The following is an 8,632-nucleotide window of genomic DNA, read 5'->3' as shown; positions in this document are numbered from 1 at the left end:
TGGAGGAATTTTCATCTGAGACCCCATTACATAATCCAGGCAATTTTAGTATTTTTTATATTTGATTCCCATCACCTAAAACAATATATTTGAAAACTATGCAATACTATTCTAACTATTAAAAACTTACTAATAAAAACTCTTCTTACCCCTTTTAATTTCAAAATCATGGATTCCAGTGGAGATATTTCCTTTGCTGTGAGGGGCCTCAGAGTTACGCAGTTTGAACAATATGTACAACTCAGAGTTAACCTGTACATAAACATAAAAGGAAGTTTTTCAGAGAGACGTTTTGACTGTAGTCTTTATAAACATATCCTTCTTTGTGTGTTGAGCTGACAGTTTATATCTATGTCTGGATTTTTAGGTTTAGTTGTGTAGCTGAACTATCTTTGTATAGATATGTTTGGCAGAGAACTGGAAGTGTTAGCTATTATTATTTTTTGATACTGGGGTTTGAACTCAGGGCTTCATGTTTGTGAGGCAGGTGCTCTATCACTTTAACCACTCACTAGCCCTTTATTGTGTTGGGTATTTTTTAGATAGAGTGTCATGAACTATTTGCCTAGGCTGACCTCAAACTGCAATCCTCCAAACCTCAGCCTTCCAAGTAGCTAGAATTACGGTTGTGAGCCAATGGCACCCAGCAAGCAATTTTATATTAGAAGCTTTATTTTTGGTGGGACTGGAACTCAGGGCTTCAAGTTTGCAAAGCAGGCACTTGAACCCTACCTCCAGTCCTGGAAGTGTTAGTTATTTTGATTTACATGAAGGCACCCTGGTACCTTTACCTAGTGTTACAGTTTGCAAAACAGTTTGAGGCAAATGGCATTGATGAGCCAAGCAGTCTCTGAAATATGTGAGGAAGAGAAATCAAGAGTTGTCATTACTTGTGCTTTTAAAAATGTGAACTGTTTGAAAAAGAAAACGTGCTAGATTTTCCCTGGGGGCAGAGAGCATGATCAAATAAAGATAGAAACCAATTTGATGCAGTTTGTGAGGTTTTAGTAAGGGATTATTTCCTAAATGTCCAATCACTAGCTCACTCTAAGCTCACAATACATAGATGAATACACATAATTTGCTACGATTGCATTCTTGTTTAAGTTGGTCAACTGCTTGTAAAATGAGACTTTTTAAAAAAAGAACTGTAGACGGAACTCCTGTGACACAAATGTGAACCTTTCCTAATCCATTTTACCTTAGTGTTCAACTTTAGCTTAGATGGTCCACCCTAAGAAAGGCTGACACACAATTAATCATCACTCTACACCAGCCCACATTTACTTTAAAGGCAATACATTGCACATAAAAAGGAAAAACAAATTAAACATGTCTAAAGTAATTGGTACTAAGAAGAAACAACTAAACTCATTTAATAATACCCTTCGTCCTCATAAACTGAAAATTATAGTCTACATGTTTTTCATTTGCTGTTTTAAATTAGTCAAAACATTAATGTTTTCTAATGTGACTTCCTAGGATTGCAATATTGTTTTCTTTTCCAAGGGATGTATCTATCTCAATGCTGAGGAGAATACAAAATAGATTATACAAAAAGCACACCTCATGACCATAAGAAATGAGATGCTAAGCCTGTCATAGCACAGTAATTGGCCATTCCTGTCCATCAGAAGGAAAGGCTGTAGATGGAAAAGGGAAACTCACAGTCAGAACTGAGGGGGAAACAGGTAAACCTAAGAAAACAATCTTTGAAGAAGTTAAAGCCAAATGTAAGTGGACTTCCAAAATAAAAAAAAAAAAACTAAAGTTCATGGACACATTCTTTGAGATTTGATAATCCTCCAATTTTTTTAAACCAATTTTAGCAGCAAATTTTGTTTGTTTGGCAATTCTATAGGTGCAATTTTCATATGCAAATAGGATGCTCTTCAAGAAGCAAAACTTCAAATATCCATTGTTACATTTAAGATAACAGACAGATTCAGCAACTCCAAAACAATTTAAATGCAAAAACAACAAAATAGTTACCAAACCAAGTTCTCTTTCTTGGTAATATTATTATTATTATTATTATTATTTTTGTCTTGCCATGGTTTTGGACACTGCTTTATTTTTCATTAGGATATAGTGTTAGGATATATTATTTTTTCAGGTTATGAATATTTAGATCCAGTAGATAGATGAAGTACTCTGAAAATAAACAAAAATCGTAGGAGTCTTAATGAGTACCTCAAAATTTCCCAAGGTATAATAATGAAAACATTCAAATGCAAAGTCAAAGGTGCAAAACCATCATCCATTTTCCTCTTAAATGAAATAATACGTACAGATATGGTAGGAAGCTATATCAGATATCTCTCAAAACTATTATTGCAACTCAGATTTTTAAAGTTTAGCTTAATTAGTATTTTATAGGTTGATGTCCTTGAAGAAAATTTACAGTTAGGCCCATTTGAAAGGTTGAGTTAGCATAAACTGATATAAGAAAGCTTTCTTTGTGGTTTAAAAGTTTAAATTAATCTTTTTGTTTCTAGGTATATAGGTAATATCTGTTCATTATAATAGTAATACATGCTCATCATACAGGGAATATTAAGAGAAAAATAAAAAATCACTGCAACTACTGTTATTGACTCTCAGAAAATTTCAATAAGTTTGATTTCAGAGTTCAACTTATGCCTTCATACACATATAAGAAACTAGACCTTAGATAAAGGTAAACTAAGATTCCCAAAGACACAAAAGCTGCTTACCAATGAAGTTAGAACTCTGTCTCCTGATTTCTAATGTGAACCTTGACTACACCATGCTGACTGTTCTGCTCTTTTGCTCATGTTAATCTTCAGTCCCTTAAGTTCTCTTTAAACCCATAAAGCCCTTCATCACCAACCTCTATCACAAAAAGCTTCCCTATCTGCCGAGCGACACATACACATACAAACACGTATATGTGTGAATGCATACACAGGCAATGGAACTTTGGGACTCAACTGATGTACAAGGTTCATGATCAAAGATGGTCTTTGTATAGTAATTAGAGGACTAAGCAGGAAAACCTGAACGCATACTGAACACTGAAAAGAGCTATGCAAAACTCTTCTCAGTAGAATTGTTTAAATATGAAAAATTATTTTCAGAGCTACATTTCTCCTGGTACAGTGGAAAAACCCATTTCTTATAGTTAATAAGTCTAATATTATTTTATGAATAGTTTAAAAATACCCTCCTTAATATTGTATTAAAGGATCATGTTCCCTTTAAAAATTCTATTTCCCTCTCAGTGTCAAGAAATTTCTTTGGACTGTTTTTTGAGATAACCAAACATTTTTATTAAGCCCCAACTCCCAAATCTTTTAATACTGATTATAAAACACAACAGCAGCCTAAAAATAAAAATGGAAAAACCCCATAATATTTCTCCCTTTTATATCTTAAGGAGAATGATGGAGGAGGTGAATCCAACTATGATACATTCTAAGAACTTCTATAAATGTCACAATGTACCCCAATACAACAAAAGATGAAAAAATAAAAAAGACATAAAATTGAGCTTTTCATCAACGTATTCATTGTGATTTAATCCGTGTTATAATCACATTGGGATATAAAATGGGGGAGGACTGGACTATCGCCTGGACTTGGTCAGCAGACTCCACAATGAAATTGTCCAGCACCTCTTAGTATTAAGTGGTTTCTGCCTCACCAAAGAGTGGTGGTACCCCACCCCACAAGTTAGTTTTTTTGAGAGACCTCAACTGTCAATGCTAGGTTACTTCCAAGATCCCACTGATGCCTGAGTTCATGTCATTTTTAGCCAAGAGGGAGGTAAAGCCACATTAGCCTAATGGGCATCACCTGTGTTGTCCCACGCACATGAGATTGGTGGGAGGTAGAATTACAAAGCAGAATGATCAAGGGCTTTGTAGTCAGACAAGTCTAATCTCGAATCCTAGCTTCAATCCTAGCTCTACCTCTCTCTAGCTGAGTGACCTTGAGTTGAGTTATTTAATGTCTGTGTACAATAAGAATAATAATAGTATTACTTCATAGGGGTGTTGTGAAGATGAAATAAGATAGCATCTGATAAGCACCTTGTTTCATATCTGCCACTGGAAATATGATAATATCTGCTGAGTACTTTGTTTCATATCTGCTACTTGTATAGTGCTCCAAATATGTAGTGTCTTTTGTTGCATATGTGGTTCACTGCAGATAACACTGTAGTGAAATACTTCTGACAGACATTCTTGGGAAAGACCTTCACATTGCATTTTTAATTTTTTTAAATATTGAAATAACCAATCTAGTTGGTATTTTCAAATTGTATCAGATAAGAGTGCAATGTCAAGGTCACATAAGGTCTTTTTTTCTTAAAGATCTTCTTCATAGTATTAGGGTTTTCCTTATTATACTTCTGTGTGTGAGCACAAATTCAAGGATCTAAGTATAGGTATGCTGTCTGAGGATTTCTGTGAAACACCATTATCTTTTATTATCTTGCACTCATCTTTGACATATTGTGATATCTAGGCATTTTATGAGACTTGGCAAAGAATTAATCAGTAGTATGGAAGTAGTATTTACTGAAATGAAAAGCAAACAAAAACAGAAGAGTAGGTACAATGATTATACCACAAAGAGGGGCTTGAGAGGGAGCTGGAAAACAGAGACTCTGGCATTGAACACATGGGCTATGTCCCAAGCAGAACCTTAAGGAACTCGGAAATATTTCCCTATTTATCAGAATGCAAACTTCCTGTATATAAGCATAGGACCAGCTTAATAGGAATTACCTTCAAGGTGTTGCTTAGAAGCAGGTATGCAATAGAGTGTCTGTGACAGGAGACAGAGTATAGGGAACATGTAACTGGAACTCTTTGCTTGGATGAATGTGGTCTTTAAAAAAAATTGTTAACATATAATAGTTGTACAGGGGGATACATTGTGATATTTACATATGTACTTAAAATATATCTTAGTTGGATTTACCCCCTCCATTGTTCTCCCTTTTCCCCTCTCCTCCTTCTTAGAAACAATTTCAACAGATTTCATTCTTCTATTTTCATATATGATACAAAATGCATCCACCATATTCACCCTCATTCCCCCTTTCCTTGTGCCCACCTGCCTCCTACTGGTACTCATCCCCAGATAAAACCTATTTTTTCCTCCTGCCCTTCATTTTTTTTTAAAGTGTATATTGATAGTTCAAGAGGGAGGTTGCCTTAGTACCTCAGGCCTGTAAATATTATGCTTCAGTCAAATTAACCCTCCCCCTGTTAAATTACTCATTCTCTATCACCATGCTCCCCTAATATTCAACAACATACAGTACAGTGCATTATACTATATCCATATATAGATGAGTTGTTTCAATATTTTTCATTCTTTAATATTTTCTTTACATCTCCTGCCTGAGATCTGCGTGTTCTGTCCTGTAAAGGACATGGAAGCAACCATACAACTGAAAATGGTGCCAAGCAAATCTATCTAAATGACTAAAGACCTGAGAAATCCACTCCAGTTTATGTAGCTTGAGAAAGGCAAGGCTGAGCAATATTTCCAGAGTGTGAAGCTGATATTGTGGTGATGCTATGTCTCTCTTCAGCTTACCTGAAAACAGAATATAAGAGAATTGGTTTTACATTGTAGTATGAGAGAGTTAGGTTAGACAGCAAAAGAAATGATCTATGGCAAAAATCCAGAGATCAAAAAGCTTATTAATTAAATCTGTTTTTTCTGTCTGTACATGTAAAAAATTGAACAGTTAACTTAGTTCCACGTTTTAGTTTCCAGTCACTGTAATGGGCAAGATTTGATTTTTATTTTTCTTCTTTCTGCACATCTAGCCTACATTAACCCCAAACAATACTAATACTGAAAAAATGACAAACTTTCCTTTTAAGAATACATTTCTTTTTGAAGACTAAAGTAAAATTCACATAATATAAAATTCACTATTTAACTCATCCTTAAAAATTCAATGTGGTCACTTTTAGTACATTAACAATGCTGTAAAACCATTGTCACTATCTACTCCCAGAACATTTTCATTGCCCCAAAGGAAACCTTGTACTCATTAAATTGTCATTAGTGTGTATGTGTGTATGAGAGAGAGAGAAAGAGAGAGAGGAGACTGCTCACAATGAATGTCAACATTCATGAGAAACTTTTCAACATCAAATCTATTTGCAATGCTCAAAGAAAATAAAGTCCTGGGAGGATTCTTATCTTTCAGTTAAATGTTTGTGACTTACAGTAAGCATCTGAACTTGAATTTCTCAAGGGTCTAGTCAGTCTTATGTTATAGAACTGTCAACAGTTCTTAAAATTTGCCTATAGTGTTGAGAAAGGTTTGAATATAGTTCCTAAATTAGGGTGAAAAGTTTACATCCAATAGGAGCTCTGTCCTGAGTCTGAGCTCTTCCTGTAATAGTTGGTGATAACCCTATTATTTTTTCAGGTTTTTTATTTTTCTTTCAGGGCAGTGCAGTAGTGACCATCCTTTATTCTGTATTTGTCCTGGTGAGCACATCAGATACAGCAGATGAAACTGAGGATCCTGGTGGGTAAGTAAGAATGCAATTTAAAAGATAAAATAATTAACCCCCCTTTTATTTCCCAAGTATAAATACTTGTTATCAATTTAAATTAGAATATATATTTTATTGTCCTGGAAAATTTAAAATGTTCGTTACCTGTTCAGAAACTTTAAAATATGTTAAAAATGGCTGAGTTCACATGATGGTGCAAGTCCCTATAATCCCAGCACTCTGAAGGCTGAGGCAAGAGGATTGTGGGTTCCAGGCCATCCTGTGCTACGTGGTGAGATTTTGTCTCATAAATAAAATGTTGAAAATGAAACTAGAAAATGATCTTTTTGGCTTTTTTTTTTTTTTTGTAATATGATTTAGAGCTTGCTTGGCCTTCTAAGTTTTAACTACATTAACAGGTTGTATAGTCTGTATTCTGGGAAAAATAATTTGGGAAGAGCTCTTCATTTTTCAACTACTCAAATGTTTTTTGGAAGAAGGAAGAGACAGTAGAGTCTCGTGATTTAAGCAGTGCTTTGTAATCAAGAACGTCAAAATGTCACTTCACATTTTGCACGTGTTTTGAGGATTTTTATGCCATTTTCCACTCCTTTTCATTTCATGAGCTCCTGCTAATATATTTTGATCATTTGTATTAGTTAGGATTTAGGATTCCTGCACCAAAGCTCAAACATCTCACCAGTCTTAGATCTTGCTTATTTTCTTCCCACATTAACTTTGCTATTTGCATCTCCCATCTCTTCTCACCATGCTCTTAGTTTTGACTTCTGGGGACTCCTTTGGCAGTACTGGGGTTTGAACCCAAGGCCTGGTGTTTGCTAGGCAAGTGCTCTGCCACCTGAGCCACTCTGCCAGTCCACTCATGTGCAGTACTACCACTGTTTCTACAGATACTCTCAGTGTTGAGGTAGTAAGGTTTTTTTTTTTTCTTTAATCAACTGAACTTCCTTTAAAACATCTGGAAATTGGGGACAGCTTAACACTTCTTATGGCACTTTGCACAAGGCAAATGTGCAAAGTATCAATATCTTTTGTGCCCTGCTTAAGGACCTATAAACAAAATTCGTTTTTAATAAGAAATCACCATAATGTGAAAGAGACTAATTTACCAGTCCCTGCTTCCTTAACCCTCATCCAAGTGTACTTTGTTCATGTCTCAAGGACCTGTGGATGTATGACCCTCTTCTCCAACTGCAGCAGACCTACTCAAACCTCTCAGAAAAGAGAAAAAAACTTGAAAGTATTGTTCGAAAGGGGAAAAAAAAGAAGGCATGAAAAGGACAAAAAGCAGTTGACAGCAGCAAACTGTAAATCCCCTATCTCTACTCTCCAGACCGTGTCCCAACCGAATCCAGTGGCACCCCGCCCGTAGACCTTTGGGGCTTCTGATTGAGAGTCCAGATACAGGCACGTGTTCATGAGTGGCTCCCTTCCTCACTACGTGTCAGTCCGGCCTGTGCTCGAGGTGTGGGGCCCGGGTGGCGTTTCAATGTGCAGGACCACTTCTGAGGTTTCGGCGAGATTGATTAAGGTAATGCAATCAACTGGCTGGCCAAAGGGAGCAGGTATACTCTAGGGCTTTCTGCACAGAGGGAGAAAAGAAGTCATCAGAGGCTTGCTTGCACCTGGTATTCTTTAGCGGCATTCAACCCACCTCTCCTGGAGGCCACCGAATGGCTTTATCTGGACTGGGCCAGACCCAGGAACCCAACTGGGATAACCGGTATTCCTGGTATGCCTGTCAGACCCCAGGCATATATGGAAGAGAGGCGGGAAAGGGACGCACGGGGGCGGCAGGGTGAGAGGCTCAGAGACAGAAGAGATGGTGAAAGGTTGTGTGGCCTGCTCCCTCCTTACCCTGTCTCCAGGACAGATTTGGAGACCTGAGCTCTGGCCTGGGGTTGCATGGTAACTCGCTGCGGGACTTCGCCTTTGCAAGCTAGCCTCCGTTAGTCCTGGGAAGAAGGTTGGACTCTGATCTTTGAGCCCCCTTCCTGCCTTTGATTCTGGTGCTTTGAGGGAAGCCCAGCTCTGCAGTCCTGGGAAGAAGGAAAAACATTCTCTGCTAGGCGGGCCGGAAGGGAAGGCTAGGAAGGCAGCCACTGTGACATGAG

Source organism: Castor canadensis, chromosome 4 (genome assembly GCF_047511655.1).
Source record: "Castor canadensis chromosome 4, mCasCan1.hap1v2, whole genome shotgun sequence".
Lineage (NCBI taxonomy): Eukaryota > Metazoa > Chordata > Mammalia > Rodentia > Castoridae > Castor > Castor canadensis.
This window is presented reverse-complemented; position numbering follows the sequence as displayed.